The sequence below is a fragment of the Bombina bombina genome, unplaced genomic scaffold (genome assembly GCF_027579735.1).
Source record: "Bombina bombina isolate aBomBom1 unplaced genomic scaffold, aBomBom1.pri scaffold_593, whole genome shotgun sequence".
NCBI classification, from domain to species: Eukaryota; Metazoa; Chordata; class Amphibia; order Anura; family Bombinatoridae; genus Bombina; species Bombina bombina.
In genome coordinates, this window is record NW_026511755.1 from 49,289 (window position 1) to 66,511 (window position 17,223).

Sequence of the window (17,223 nt, forward strand, 5' to 3'; positions counted from 1 at the left end):
CAGGAGTCACCATTTGGATTGTTTATATTAAATCAGGTGATCTGGGACTACGCTTTGCATGATATGTTGCAGAGCTTGTTATTTACACCTAGACCTAGATTGATGGGATTTGTTATTTGAATTGAGGTGCACTATTATCTGTTTGCACAAGTATTAGCAGATTGCTTGCTATTGCTGATTATATGTACTGTATAAATAAATGTGTAAGGCTTTGTCCTGTTATTGATAAAGTCATTAGTGCTTTTGACTTTTTTTTTTTTTTTTTAATTAATTATAATATGTACCAAATTCAACCTCTAAGTATATGTCTGTTATTTTAATAGCAGACTAGATATTTTTTTTCCTAACCTTATAGCTGGTTATTTACCATTGCATATATATATTCAATATATTTGTATGTTAGAATGAAGTCCAGGCTTACTTTAAGAGGCCCCTTGCTAAGGAAAAAAACCCTTTGCATTGGTGGAGAGCAAAACACTACTTATGCATCTCATGCACCTCAACACCATCTGAGCGTCTCTTTGCTGCTTGCAAAAAGAGAGCCAGCCTCAGCATGTGATCATGTTGACATTTTTGCATTTCAATGCAAAGTTTCTGAAAGAGTGAATAACAGAATGTTATAAACAGTGATCGTCTAATTGTTTCTAGTTCTACCTCTTTTGAAACCGTTCATGATTTTGTTTCGCTTAATTATACAAATTTGTTCTGCTGCTTAAAAATTAGACAAACAGTTGTGTTAATGTAAAGTTGTAAAGTTTATCGGCTAGATTACGAGTTTTTGTCGGTAAGGCTTGCGGTGTTAACGAGCATTTTTTTCTCACCGCTCAGTTAAGACAACGCTGGTATTTCAGGTTTTTATAAACCCGGCGTTAGCCGCAAAAAAAGTGAGCAGAGAGCAAAATTTAGCTCCACATCTCACCTCAATACCAGCGTTGCTTACAGTAGCGGTGAGCTGGCTGAACGTGCTCATGCACAATTTCCCCATAGGAATCAATAGGGCAGATTCGGCTGAAAAAACCTAACACCTGCAAAAAAGCAGCGTTCATCTCCTAACGCAGCCCCATTGATTCCTATGGGGAAACACATTTTATGTCTACACCTAACATGAACCCCGAGTCTAAACACCCCTAATCTTACACTTATTAACCCCTAATCTGCCGCCCCCAACATCTGCATTATATTATTAACCCCTAATCTCCCGCTCCGGAAACCGTCGCCACCTACATTATACTTATGAACCCCTAATCTGCTGCCCCCAACATCGCTGACACCTACATTATATTTATTAACCCCTAATCTGCCACCCCCAACGTTGCCGCCACTATAATAAAGTCTAAAAACCCCCCTAACTGAAATATAATTTAAATAAATCTAAATAAAATCACTATTATTAAATAAATGATTCCTATTTAAAACTAAATACTTACCTATAAAATAAACCCTAAGATAGATACAATATAACTAATAGTTACATTTGTATCTATCTTAGGATTTATTTTTATTTTACAGGCAAGTTTGTATTTATTTTAACTAGGTACAATAATTATTAAATAGTTATTAACTATTTAATAACTTCCTAGTTAAAATAAATACAAATATACCTGTAAAATAAAACCTAACCTAAGTTACAATTACACTTATCACTACACTATCATTAAATAAATTAAATAAATTAACTACAATTAATTACAATTAAATTAAATAAACTAAAGTACGGAAAAACCCCCCCACTAAATTACAGAAAATAATAAAATAATTACAATTTTTTTAAACTAAGGGCTTTTTGCGGGGCATTGCCCCAAAGTAATCAGCTCTTTTACCTGTAAAAAAAAAAATACTATACCCCCCCAACATTAAAACCCACCAGTTATATATACAAGAGTTGTTGTGCACTCTACTATTGTTGCAAATACTTAAAGAGACAGGTGCTTGCAGTCATAACCAATTTAATCTTAAACTTAAAAAAGAGAAGTCATAACTAAATAAAAAGTTATGAAAAAGAATGACAAGGCAGCACTCAAATATCTTCATAACAAGTGGTTTATTATTGCTCTTCCCAACATGTCAAAAGACATGAAAAAAACCCTAAACAATAGTGTGATTAAGATGGAGATACATACATAACCAGGCCTGGTGAACAGAACAATTCCTTACATCAAAAAGTTATAATAACCAAATACAGAGAAGCGCAATTATGTAACTAAACCGCTTCCATATATAATATTTTGTTAAGGATATAAAAGGCAACAAACCGACATTAGACGCAAAGTTGCAAATGTCCAGAAACAACAGAGCACTTAGTGTGAATCACACGCTCTTTGTAGCAAAAGGAATGATGCCAAAATAAAGTTCCAGCGTTACTGAATTTGAGCCAAACAGCATAACAAGAAAAGAGCAGCCTCACCACCATACGCGGTAGAAGTTCCTGATACACCTGTGTCGTTTCCTCTGTATGCAAGCCTCACAGAAAGCGGGACAATTTCTCAGAAAAGCAACTGTGTATGATCCTCTTTTCCATTCAGAGATAGTCGCCTCCTTATAGATTTAAGACACGGAACTCCCCAAACAAGGCTGCTGACTTCAATGCTGGTAACTGCAAATGCTCCTCAGTAATGCGGTAGTTCAAGACCGCTGCCAGGTAAGTATACTCCAATTCAAAAGTTTGCCGCTTCTCAGACGTCAGTCATGACGCGTTTCGCCCCTCCCCTTATTGGGCTGACTTCAGGGCTTCATCAGATGATTACGTACGGCACTTGTACTCCATTTATAGCATGGATGCTCATTTAAATATTTAATTTGTGACAATTTAAAATGTAACACAGCAAACTTATATACAGAATAAAAACACACAACTTAATTGCACATGCAGTATAAAACCCGCTTCACTTTGTGCAAAGATGGTCATGGGGCAGTTTCAAACTGGAAATGGCAAATGGCATGTATCAAACACAGAATAGCGAAAAACATTATGACACATTGTTATTTTGGGTCAGAAACAATATGTCTCTATATTAACTAGATAAGTATAATTATTTTACAGAACATAATGAACCATTCAACATCCCTAAACTAAAGGGATCTTAAAGAAAGCATGAGAAATCTATTTTTTCATTAAGGCCGTTGGGTGCCAGTGTGTCTAGACAATAAATCCAGCGGGATTCACTCCTTAATAGCATATTATCCACATCTCCTCCACGGCGGTGTTGTTTTATATGTTGTATGCCTGTCACTTTCATAATAGTGAAATCTGAATTATGATATTGCTCAAAGTGTCTGGCTACCGGGCTATCCTGTTCCTTATTTTTGATGTCATCCCTATGCTCCCTCACTCTATTTTTCAAGTCACGCTTTGTTTTTCCGATGTAATATAGGGGACATGAACAGTGCAAGAGATAGATCACTCCTGTGGTGTTGCAGGTAATCCATTGTTTAATGTTGTATTGTTTACCTGTTGAGGTTTCAAATTTACTGTTTTTTTGTATAAACCTGCAATACACACAATGCCCACATGGGCTGCAACCCTGCCATCTGCCTCTTGCACTAAGCCATGTAGTTGTGGGTTTCTTCATGTACTCACTTCTAACTAGCTTGTCTTTAAGACTGCTAGCTCTACGTGCTGTGAGGAGAGGGTAATCTCCTACATATTCTCTTAGTTCATCATCAATAGTTAACATATGCCAATATTTTTTTATTATGTGTCTCAATTTACCCCAATGTGAGTTGAACTTTGTTATTAAACATACTTTATCTGTATTCCCTTTAGCTACATGTTGTTTATATAATAGATCCGTCCTGGTGCTATTTCTAGCTCGTGTCCATGCCTTTTTGATCTGTCTTTTTGAGTAACCTCTCTCAAGGAACCTATATGACATTTCTTTTGCTTGTTCCTCAAAATCCTCAGAATTTAAGCAGTTTCTTCTTAAATGAAGAAACTGACCTACTGTTATCCCAGTTTTTAAACTTTCTGGGTGATGACTACTGGCTAGTAGAAGATTATTAGTGGCTGATGATTTACGATGTACCTTAGTAGTTAGACGTCCTTCCTTTTTAATAGATAGATCTAAGAATGTAGCTTCTTCTTTACTCATTTCATGTGTAAGGAAGATGTTATACCCATTATCAGTGTTCAATATATCAAGAACATTTTCGAACAATTCCTTGCTTCCACTCCAGAGAAGAAGGATATCATCCACATAACGAAGCCAGAGTTCCACATGTGCCTCCACCAGGGATTCAAAGCAAGAGAAAATGTATCATGCCTCCCAAAGGCCAAGATGTAAACAGGCATAGGTGGGCACATGTGGCACCCATGGCTGTCCCTTGAAGCTGCCTGTAATATCTTCCATCAAACTGGAAGATATTATTGTTCAAAATTAATTGTAGCAAGGAAATGACAAAATCTGTATGTGTCTGGAAATCCTGCCCCCTTTGTTCAAGAAAATATCTAAATGCTCTAATCCCCATATTGTGCGGGATAGATGAGTATAACGACTCCACGTCAAGGGTAATGAGCCAGGTATCATCATCAACATCTATGCCATCCAACTTCCGAAGGACATCTGAGGTATATTGGACATAGGAGGGCAATGACCTCAGAAAGAACCTCATGAAGAAGTCAATATACCTGCTTGCCCCTTCCATTGGCCCTCCTATGCCCGAGATAATAGGCCGTCCTGGTGGTTTACTCATGCATTTATGTAGTTTGGGGATACAGTAAAAGGTTGGCACAATTGGGAACTTTTTATACATAAATGCATGTTCCTTCTTAGTTATCAGCCCTTCTCTCAAAGCATCATTGAGAGTGAATAAAAGTTCATTGCAAGATGTGTCAAATGTCAATCTATCTGTTTGTTCATACTGTGTCGTGTTTGATAATTGCCTATGGACTTCTGCAACATAGTCATGTTCATTCATGACCACTAGGTTTCCACCCTTGTCTGAGGATTTAAAAATGAGTCCCTTACTATTGAGTAACTCTGAAAGTGATTTCCTTTCACTCATACTCAAATTATCCTTAACTATACCACATGTCTGTAATTCTCCAATCTCTCTTTCTACGCATCTAACAAAGTTTTGAATCTCTGGAGCGGATGAGAGTGGGGGCATATATTTAGACGGCGGTTTAAAATTGGATTTCTTAGGTTGTTGGATACTTACAGTATCTTCATTTTGATCCTCAAGTAATGACAATAAGTCATCCATAGCTGATCTGTCTCCTGTGTCCATCAGCACACCCGGATCTTCTTTTCTCTTCAGAACTTTTTTTAGGACCAATTTCCTTGCGAACATATTAAGGTCCTTTATAAATTCGAATTTATCAAGGTGTGCTGATGGACAAAAGGACAAACCTCTGCTTAGCAGTGACATTTGGGAGAGGGATAGGGGAAAGGAAGATAGGTTAACAACCCTGAGGGTATCAATACTCTCAATGGGTTGTGAACCGAGGATGGAAGTTACACTCTCTGATTCCTTGTTAACATCAGTGTTCCTCTGTTGTTCCTGTACCTTCCACCACCTCTCCTCCTGTTTGAAGAGCGACCACCTCCCTCTCTTTCTCCCCCCCCCCCTCCTAAAGGGGGTAGTTCATGTGAAGATCCAACCACATTTTGTGAATCATTCAGCTCATTATCTGAATTGTCAGTCCCTGAATCATATGAGTTCCGACTGCTGCTACTGTTTCTATAGACATAGATTTTGTTTTTCCTCTCATCATCCTGATCTCTCATTAATTTCTTACGTTTCCTAAACTTCACTTCATTTTGTAATTTGTCTAAATTCCTTTGAATTTCTTTATTTAATTTTTCAAAGGCAGGGTCTATGGAAAAAATATTCACAGCTAAATATGCTTTCTCTACGTCTACTTTGCTTTCTTCCAGTTTTATCTTATCTTCCAATATCATTAATTCCATTAATTCAATTGTACACTTAGAATAGCATTCCATTTTGCAATAAATTCATTATCAGCATTAGGTCCCCTCAAACTGATACCAGGATCCAATTTAATTCTTAGACCTCTTGGTATAAGTTTTTCTCTCACATAATTTTCAAGACTTGCAATTTCCCATTTCAGTTTTAACTCTTTAATAGCTTTTTTTTATACAATTTAAATGCTGTAAAAACATCCTCACTTTTCTCATCAATATTTTGTTCATCAATAATAATTGTGGCTTTAAATACTTCACTAACATCACTTTGCCATCTTTCATCAGAAATTTTAAATGCCATATTGCCACCTCCAGAAGGAAACAGTGTCCCTGAGATGTCAAGAAAAGCAACTACTAAAATATCACTTTGCTTTACAATCAGTAGTAGGTGCTCAACAGAAACAGCATAAAATAAGCTGTATAAATCAAAAATTATATATACAAGAGTTGTTGTGCACTCTACTATTGTTGCAAATACTTAAAGAGACAGGTGCTTGCAGTCATAACCAATTTAACCTTAAACTTAAAAAATAATAAAAATCCCTACCCTATACTAAATTACAAATAGCCCTTAAAGGGCTTTTTGCGGGGCATTGCCCCAAAGTAATCAGCTCTTTTACCTGTAAAAAAAATACAATACCCCTCCAACATTAAAACCCACCAGCCACACTCCCAACCCTACTCTAAAACCCACCCAATCCCCCCTTAATAAAACCTAACACTAACCCCTTGAAGATCACCCTACCTTGAGACGTCTTCACCCAACCGGGCAGAAGTGGTCCTTCAGACGGGCAGAAGAGGACCTCCAGACGGGCAGAAGTCTTCATCCAGGCGGCATCTTCTATCTTCATCCATCCGGAGCGGGTCCATCTTCAAGACATCCGTCACGGAGCATCCTCTTCATCCGACGACTAAATGACGATACCTTAAAGTGACGTCATCCAAGATGGCGTCCCTTCAATTCGATTGGCTGATAGAATTCTATCAGCCAATCAGAATTCAGGTAGAAAAAATCCTATTGGCTGATCCAATCAGCCAATGGAATTGAAGTTCAATCCTATTGGCTGATCCAATCAGCCAATAGGATTGAGCTTGCATTCTATTGGCTGATTGGAACAGCCAATAGAATGCAAGCTCAATCCTATTGGCTGATTGGATCAGCCAATAGGATTTTTTCTATCTTAATTCTGATTGGCTGATAGAATTCTATCAGCCAATCGGAATTGAAGGGACGCCATCTTGGATGACGTCACTTAAAGGTACCGTCATTTAGTCGTCGGATGTCTTGAAGATGGACCCGCTCCGCTCTGGATGGATAAAGATAGAAGATGCCGTCTGGATGAAGACTTCTGCCCGTCTGGAGGTCCTCTTCTGCCCGGATAGGATGAAGACTTCTGGCCGTCTGGAGGACCACTTCTGCCGGGTTGGGTGAAGACGTCTCAAGGTACGGGTGATCTTCAAGGGGTTAGTGTTCGGTTTTATTTAGGGGTTATTGGGTGGGTTTTAGAGTAGGGTTGGGTGTGTGGGTGGTGGGTTTTAATGTTGGGGGGGTATTGTATTTTTTTTACAGGTAAAAGAGCTGATTACTTTGGGGCAATGCCCCGCAAAAAGCCCTTTAAGGGCTATTTGTAATTTAGTATAGGGTAGGGATTTTTATTATTTTGGGTGGCTTTTTTTTATTTTATTAGGGGGATTAGAGTAGGTAGTAATTAGTTTAAAAAAATTGTAATTATTTTATTATTTTCTGTAATTTAGTGTTTGTTTGTTTTTTCGTAATTTTGATAATTGTATTTAATTGTAGTTAGTTTAGGGAATTAATTTAATTATAGTGTAGTGTTAGGTGTAATTGTAAATTAGGTTAGGTTTTATTTTACAGGTAAATTTGTATTTATTTTAACTAGGTAGCTATTAAATAGTTAATAACTATTTAATAACTATTCTACCTAGTTAAAATAAATACAAACTTGCCTGTAAAATAAAAATAAACCCTAAGCTAGATACAAATGTAACTATTAGTTATATTGTAGCTAGCTTAGGGTTTATTTTACAGGTATTTAGTTTTAAATAGGAATTATGTATTTAATTGTAGTAATTTTATTTAGATTATTTTAAATTATATTTAAGTTAGGGGGTTGTTAGGGTTAGGGTTAGACTTAGGGATTAATAACTTTAATATACAGGGAGTGCAGAATTATTAGGCAAGTTGTATTTTTGAGGATTAATTTTATTATTGAACAACAACCATGTTCTCAATGAACCCAAAAAACTCATTAATACCAAAGCTGAATAGTTTTGGAAGTAGTTTTTAGTTTGTTTTTAGTTATAGCTATTTTAGGGGGATATCTGTGTGTGCAGGTGACTATTACTGTGCATAATTATTAGGCAACTTAACAAAAAACAAATATATACCCATTTCAATTATTTATTTTTACCAGTGAAACCAATATAACATCTCAACATTCACAAATATACATTTATGACATTCAAAAACAAAACAAAAACAAATCAGTGACCAATATAGCCACCTTTCTTTGCAAGGACACTCAAAAGCCTGCCATCCATGGATTCTGTCAGTGTTTTGATCTGTTCACCATCAACATTGCGTGCAGAAGCAACCACAGCCTCCCAGACACTGTTCAGAGAGGTGTACTGTTTTCCCTCCTTGTAAATCTCACATTTGATGATGGACCACAGGTTCTCAATGGGGTTCAGATCAGGTGAACAAGGAGGCCATGTCATTAGATTTTCTTCTTTTATACCCTTTCTTGCCAGCCACGCTGTGGAGTACTTGGACGCGTGTGATGGAGCATTGTCCTGCATGAAAATCATGTTTTTCTTGAAGGATGCAGACTTCTTCCTGTACCACTGCTTGAAGAAGGTGTCTTCCAGAAACTGGCAGTAGGACTGGGAGTTGAGCTTGACTCCATCCTCAACCCGAAAAGGCCCCACAAGCTCATCTTTGATGATACCAGCCCAAACCAGTACTCCACCTCCACATTGCTGGCGTCTGAGTCGGACTGGAGCTCTCTGCCCTTTACCAATCCAGCCACGGGCCCATCCATCTGGCCCATCAAGACTCACTCTCATTTCATCAGTCCATAAAACCTTAGAAAAATCAGTCTTGAGATATTTCTTGGCCCAGTCGTGACGTTTCAGCTTGTGTGTCTTGTTCAGTGGTGGTCGTCTTTCAGCCTTTCTTACCTTGGCCATGTCTCTGAGTATTGCACACCTTGTGCTTTTGGGCACTCCAGTGATGTTGCAGTTCTGAAATATGGCCAAACTGGTGGCAAGTGGCATCTTGGCAGCTGCACGCTTGACTTTTCTCAGTTCATGGGCAGTTATTTTGCGCCTTGGTTTTTCCACACGCTTCTTGCGACCCTGTTGACTATTTTGAATGAAACGCTTGATTGTTCGATGATCACGCTTCAGAAGCTTTGCAATTTTAAGAGTGCTGCATCCCTCTGCAAGATATCTCACTATTTTTGACTTTTCTGAGCCTGTCAAGTCCTTCTTTTGACCCATTTTGCCAAAGGAAAGGAAGTTGCCTAATAATTATGCACACCTAATATAGGGTGTTGATGTCATTAGACCACACCCCTTCTCATTACAGAGATGCACATCACCTAACATGCTTAATTGGTAGTAGGCTTTCGAGCCTATACAGCTTGGAGTAAGACAACATGCATAAAGAGGATGATGTGGTCAAAATACTCATTTGCCTAATAATTCTGCACACAGTGTAGTTGCGGCGACGTTGGGGGCGGCAGATTAGGGGTTAATAAATGTAGGAAGGTGTCGACGATGTTAGGGACAGCAGATTAGGGCTTAATAAAATTTAACTAATGTTTGTGAGGCGGGAGTGCAGCAGTTTAGGGGTTAATATATTTATTGAAGTGGCGGCGATGTCCGGTCGGCAGATTAGGGGTTAAAAAATGTATTTAAGTGTTTGCAATGTGGGGGGGGGGGGGGCGGGCGGGCCTGGGTTTAGGGTTTAATAGGTAGTTTATGGGTGTTAGTGTACTTTTTAGCACTTTAGTTAAGAGTTTTATGTTACGGCGTTAGCCCATAAAACTCTTAACTACTGACTTTTAGATGCGGTAGGAGTCTTGACAGGAGAGGGTGTACCGCTCACTTTTTCCAAGACTTGTGATACCGGCGTTATGCAAGTCCCATTGAAAAGATAGGATACGCAATTGAAGTAAGTGGATTTGCGGTATGCTCGAGTCACTGGAAAAAAAGGGAGCGGTACACTTGTACCTGCCAGGCTCGTAAAACCAGCGAGCATTAAAAAGTATCGTTGGGACCTCTCAACGCTGCTTTTTAAGGCTAACGCAAGACTCGTAATCTAGGCGTATATTTGTAACACTTTTTTTTATCCGATTTGTTGATTAATCGAAAAATGAATCGACGGATTAATCGATTATGAAAATAAGTTAGTTGCAGCCCTAATGTCTACCATAGACTTAAAAGATGCTTATTTGCATATCCCAAGATTGTAAGTTCCCACAGGAACAGTGCCCTCAATTCCTCCTGTGTTTGTAAAATTTTGTCTTGTCTCTTACAAGTTTTATATCCATTGTCTTATATAAATGAATAGTACTCATGGACAGCGCTGCGGAATATGTTGGTGCTTTATAAATAAAGTATAATAATAATATCCCTATTCACAGGGATCATGTAAAGTTCCTGAGGATTCTGTTAGTTTAAAGGACAAGACAGTCCATAACTTGGTAGCAGACTCACCAGTCATTGGTTCAGGAAGCTTCCTTTATTCAGCCAGTGTTGGTATAAATCTCCACAGATGCTAGTCTGTTAGGTTGGGGTTCAGTCTTGAAATCTTAGAGAGAACAGGGAGTTTGGTCTCTTCAGGAAGCGAGGTTACCATTAAATATTCTGGAACTCTGTGCAATCTTCAGGCATTTCTAGAGTTGGCCTTACCTCAGACACAAATCTTTTCAGAGATTCCAGTCAGACAACGTCCCAGCAATACAAAATCTCAGCAGCAAAAAGTCCAGCCATCAATAAAGCTGATAACATATAAAACCCACATAAGCAGCATTAAAAACAACAATAGAAATCCTATGGTCAATAATCTATATCACTTAAACAGCATCTACTGCGCTTTGGTGTTGAACCTGAAGCATAGACTAAAGCCATTACGTAACTCTCCCTATTTTAAAGATAAACCAATTAAATGAAACTCCTCCCCATTAGTATTTAAAGATACAGTATCTCAAATCTATATATCATTACAATATTACACTTCAGCAATATCATATTAAGGTATAACAATCAAAGCAGTGGCTCATGTCAATCACCAGGGAGAAACTTGCAGTTCCTTAGCAATGAGGGAAGTCTCTCGCATCAGCAGTTTGGATGAGCACAATCATTGCATGATTTCAGCCATCCACATTCCGGGTGTGAACAATTGGGAGGCAGACTTTCTCAGTCTCCAGTCTCTTCACCCAGTGGAATAGTCACTGAATCAGGAAGTTTTTTCTCAAATTGTGAGAAGTTGGGGTCTCATGAACTGTCATTTGTATCCCAAACTGTGCCAGGTATCAGGACACTTGGGCGAGTCAGATAAATGCCCTTGTGGTTCGTTGGCCATTTAACCTAACTCCACTGCTTGGGTACTGATTCCCACACGTGATAATTCATAGACTCTCACCATCTGATGAAAGAAAACAAAAATGTATGCTTACCTTTCTTTTTGTTCAGGTGACGGTAGTACATGTTGTCTGCACTTCTTTGTCTGGCATTAACTGTCCTGCTTTTCTTTTTGTTTTTTATCTACTTGGCTACTTGGGAGGGATTTAAAGCTCTGGTGTATTTTGCCTCCTCCTAGTGGTCAGGAGGGGAATATTCCGACACCATCATGAAAACATAATTTATGCTTACCTGATAAATTTATTTCTCTTGTAGTGTATTCAGTCCACAGGTCATCCATTACTTATGGGATATATTCCCTTCCCAACAGGAAGTTGCAAGAGGATCACCCAAAGCAGAGCTGCTATATAGCTCCTCCCCTCACATGTCATATCCATTCATTCGACCGAAACAAGACAAGAAAGGAGAAACCATAGGATGCAGTGGTGACTGGAGTTTTAATTAAAATTTAGATCTGCCTTAAAAAAGACAGGGCGGGCCGTGGACTGAATACACTACAAGAGAAAAAAAATTAATCAGGTAAGTATAAATTATGTTTTCTCTTGTTAAGTGTATTCAGTCCACGGGTCATCCATTACTTATGGGATACCAATACCAAAGCTAAAGTACACGGATGATGGGAGGGACAAGGCAGGAACTTAAACGGAAGGAACCACTGCCTGTAGAACCTTTCTCCCAAAAACAGCCTCCGAAGAAGCAAAAGTGTCAAATTTGTAAAATTTTGAAAAAGTGTGAAGCGAAGACCAAGTCGCAGCCTTGCAAATCTGTTCAACAGAGGCCTCATTCTTAAAGGCCCAGGTGGAAGCCACAGCTCTAGTGGAATGAGCTGTAATTCTTTCAGGGGGCTGCTGTCCAGCAGTCTTATAGGCTAAACGTATTATGCTACGAAGCCAAAAGGAGAGAGAGGTTGCCAAAGCTTTTTGACCTCTCCTCTGTCCAGAGTAAACGACAAACAGGGAAGAAGTTTGACGAAAATCTTTAGTTGCCTGTAAATAGAACTTCAGGGCACGGACTACGTCCAGATTATGCAAAAGTCGTTCCTTCTTTGAAGAAGGATTAGGACATAATGATGGAACAACAATCTCCTGATTGATATTCCTGTTAGAAACTACCTTAGGTAAAAACCCAGGTTTAGTACGCAGAACTACCTTGTCTGAATGGAAAATCAGATAAGGAGAATCACAATGTAAGGCAGATAACTCAGAGACTCTTCGAGCCGAGGAAATAGCCATCAAAAACAGAACTTTCCAAGATAAAAGCTTAATATCAATGGAATGAAGGGGTTCAAACGGAACACCTTGAAGAACTTTAAGAACCAAGTTTAAGCTCCACGGCGGAGCAACAGTCTTAAACACAGGCTTAATCCTAGCCAAAGCCTGACAAAAAGCCTGGACGTCTGGAACTTCTGCCAGACGTTTGTGTAAAAGAATAGACAGAGCAGAAATCTGTCCCTTTAACGAACTAGCAGATAAGCCCTTTTCTAAACCCTCTTGTAGAAAGGACAATATCCTAGGAATCCTAACCTTACTCCATGAGTAACTCTTGGATTCGCACCAATATAAATATTTACGCCATATCTTATGGTAAATTTTTCTGGTAACAGGCTTCCGTGCCTGTATTAAGGTATCAATAACTGACTCCGAGAAGCCACGCTTTGATAGTATCAAGTGTTCAATCTCCATGCAGTCAGCCTCAGAGAAATTAGATTTGGATGGTTGAAAGGACCTTGTATTAGAAGGTCCTGCCTCAGAGGCAGAGACCATGGTGGACAGGATGACATGTCCACTAGGTCTGCATACCAGGTCCTGCGTGGCCACGCAGGCGCTATCAGAATCACTGATGCTCTCTCCTGTTTGATCTTGGCAATCAGTCGAGGCAGCAGCGGAAACGGTGGAAACACATAAGCCATGTTGAAAACCCAAGGGGCTGCTAAAGCATCTATCAGCGCCGCTCCCGGGTCCCTGGACCTGGATCCGTAACGAGGAAGCTTGGCATTCTGGCGAGACGCCATGAGATCCAGTTCTGGTTTGCCCCAACGATGAACCAGCTGAAGGAACACCTCCGGATGAAGTTCCCACCCCCCCAGATGAAAAGTCTGGCGACTAAGAAAGTCCGCCTCCCAGTTCTCCACGCCTGGGATGTAAATCGCTGACAGGTGGCAAGAGTGAGACTCTGCCCAGCGAATTATCCTTGAGACTTCTAACATCGCTAGGGAACTCCTGGTTCCCCCTTGATGGTTGATGTAAGCCACAGTCGTGATGTTGTCCGACTGAAATCTGATGAACCTCAGTGTTGCTAACTGAGGCCAAGCTAGAAGAGCATTGAATATTGCTCTTAACTCCAGAATATTTATTGGGAGGAGTTTCTCCTCCTGAGTCCACGATCCCTGAGCCTTCAGGGAGTTCCAGACTGCGCCCCAACCTAGAAGGCTGGCATCTGTTGTTACAATCGTCCAATCTGGCCTGCGAAAGGTCATACCCTTGGACAGATGGACCCGAGAAAGCCACCAGAGAAGAGAATCTCTGGTCTCTTGATCCAGATTTAGCAGAGGGGACAAATCTGAGTAATCCCCATTCCACTGATTTAGCATGCATAATTGCAGCGGTCTGAGATGCAGGCGCGCAAATGGCACTATGTCCATTGCCGCTACCATTAAGCCGATTACTTCCATGCACTGAGCCACTGACGGGCGTGGAATGGAATGAAGGAACTCTTTTCCACGTTCACCTTCCACCCATGCGACCTCAGAAATGCCAGAACTATCTCTGTATGAGACTTGGCAATTTGAAAACTTGACGCTTGTATCAGAATGTCGTCTAGATATGGAGCCACCGCTATGCCTCGCGGTCTTAGAACCGCCAGAAGTGAGCCCAGAACCTTTATAAAAATTCTCGGGCCGTAGCTAACCCGAAGGGAAGAGCTACAAACTGGTAATGCCTGTCTAGAAAGGCAAATCTTAGGTACCGATAATGATCTTTGTGAATCGGTATGTGAAGGTAGGCATCCTTTAAGTCCACTGTGGTCATGTACTGACCCTCTTGGATCATGGGTAGGATGGTTCGAATAGTTTCCATTTTGAATGATGGAACTCTTAGGAATTTGTTTAAGATCTTTAAGTCCAAGATTGGTCTGAAGGTTCCCTCTTTCTTGGGAACTACAAACAGATTTGAGTAAAATCCTTGCCCTTGTTCCGTCCGCGGAACTGGGTGGATCACCCCCATTACTAGGAGGTCTTGTACACAGCGTAGAAATGCCTCTTTCTTTATTTGGTTTGCTGATAACCTTGAAAGATGAAATCTCCCTTGTGGAGGAGAAGCTTTGAAGTCCAGAAGATATCCCTGAGATATGATCTCCAACGCCCAGGGATCCTGGACATCTCTTGCCCACGCCTGGGCGAAGAGAGAAAGTCTGCCCCCCACTAGATCCGTTTCCGGATAGGGGGCCATCCCTTCATGCTGTCTTAGGAGAAGTAGTAGGTTTTCTGGCCTGCTTGCCCTTGTTCCAGGACTGGTTAGTTTTCCAGGCCTGTCTGTAACGAGCAACAGTTCCTTCCTGTTTTGGAGCGGAGGAAGTTGATGCTGCTCCTGCCTTGAAGTTTCGAAAGGCACGAAAATTAGACTGTTTGGCCTTTGATTTGGCCCTGTCCTGAGGAAGAGTATGACCCTTACCTCCAGTAATGTCAGCGATAATTTCTTTCAAGCCGGGCCCGAATAAGGTTTGCCCCTTGAAAGGAATATTAAGCAATTTAGATTTAGAAGTCACGTCAGCTGACCAGGATTTAAGCCATAGCGCTCTGCGCGCCTGGATGGCGAATCCGGAGTTCTTAGCCGTTAGTTTAGTTAAATGTACAATGGCATCAGAAACAAATGCAATAGCTAGCTTAAGTGCTTTAAGCTTGTCCATAATTTCATCCAATGGAGCTGTGTAAATGGCCTCTTCTAGAGACTCAAACCAGAATGCCGCAGCAGCAGTGACAGGCGCAATGCATGCAAGGGGCTGTAAGATAAAACCTTGTTGAACAAACATTTTCTTAAGGTAACCTAATTTTTTATCCATTGGATCCGAAAAAGCACAACTATCCTCCACCGGGATAGTGGTACGCTTAGCTAAAGTAGAAATTGCTCCCTCCACCTTAGGGACCGTCTGCCATAGTTCCCGTGTAGTGGCGTCTATTGGAAACATTTTCCTAAATATAGGAGGTGGGGAAAAGGGCACACCGGGTCTATCCCACTCCTTGCTAATAATTTCTGTAAGCCTTTTAGGTATAGGAAAAACGTCAATACACACCGGCACCGCATAGTATCTATCCAGCCTACATAATTTCTCTGGAATTGCAACTGTGTTACAGTCATTCAGAGCCGCTAAAACCTCCCCTAGCAATACACGGAGGTTCTCAAGCTTAAATTTAAAATTAGAGATCTCTGAATCTGGTTTCCCTGGATCAGATCCGTCACCCACAGAATGAAGCTCTCCGTCCTCATGTTCTGCAAACTGTGACGCAGTATCGGACATGGCTCTCACAGCACCAGCGCGCTCTGTCCTTATCCCAGAGCAATCGCGCTTGCCTCTTAATTCTGGCAATTTAGATAATACTTCTGTCAGGGTATTATTCATAATAGTAGCCATGTCTTGTAAAGTGATTTGTATGGGCGTCTCTGATGTACTTGGCGCCACAATATCACGCGCCTCCTGAGCGGGAGGCGAAGGTACTGACACGTGAGGAGAGTTAGTCGGCATAACTTCCCCCTCGTTGTCTGGTGATAATTCCTTTACAGATAAAGACTGACCTTTATTATTTAAAGTGAAATCAATACATTTAGTACACATATTTCTATGGGGCTCCACACTGGCCTTCAAACATAGTGAACAAACAGATTCATCTGTGTCAGACATGTTTAAACAGACTAGCAATGAGACTAGCAAGCTTGGAAAACACTTTAAAATAAATTTACAAGCAATATAGAAAACGCTACTGCGCCTTTAAGAAGCACAAAAAACTGTCACAGTTGAAATAACAATGAACCAAATCAGTTATAGCAACCAAATTTTCACAGTAAATGTATTAAGTTAGCAGAGCATTGCACCCACTTGCAAATGGATGATTAACCCCTTAATACCCAAAACGGATAATCAAATAGAGAAAAAAAACGTTTTTAACACAGTCAACACACTGTCACAGGTCTGCTGTGACTGATTACCTCCCTCAAAAATGACTTTTGAAGTCCCTTGAGCTTTCTAGAGACGTCCTGGGTCATGCAGGAAGAAGCAGGAAGACTGAGACTGAATTTTTACTGCGCAAAAAAGCGCTAAAATAGGCCCCTCCCACTCATTATTACAACAGTGGGAGCCTCAGTTAATTGTTTCTATGCAGAAATATAAGTCAGCCATGTGGAAAAATTCATGCCCCAATAAGTTTTATCACCAATGTACCTCAGAAAAACGATTAAACATGCCAGCTAACGTTTTAAACATCCTTTTTTAAAGAGTATGTATCTCTATTGATAAGCCTGATACCAGTCCTTCTACTGCATTTTAAGGCTTATTACATTACTTCAGTATTAGTAGCATTTTCTTAGTCAAATTCCATTCCTTAGAAAATTACTTTACTGCATATACATTAATCAGCCTG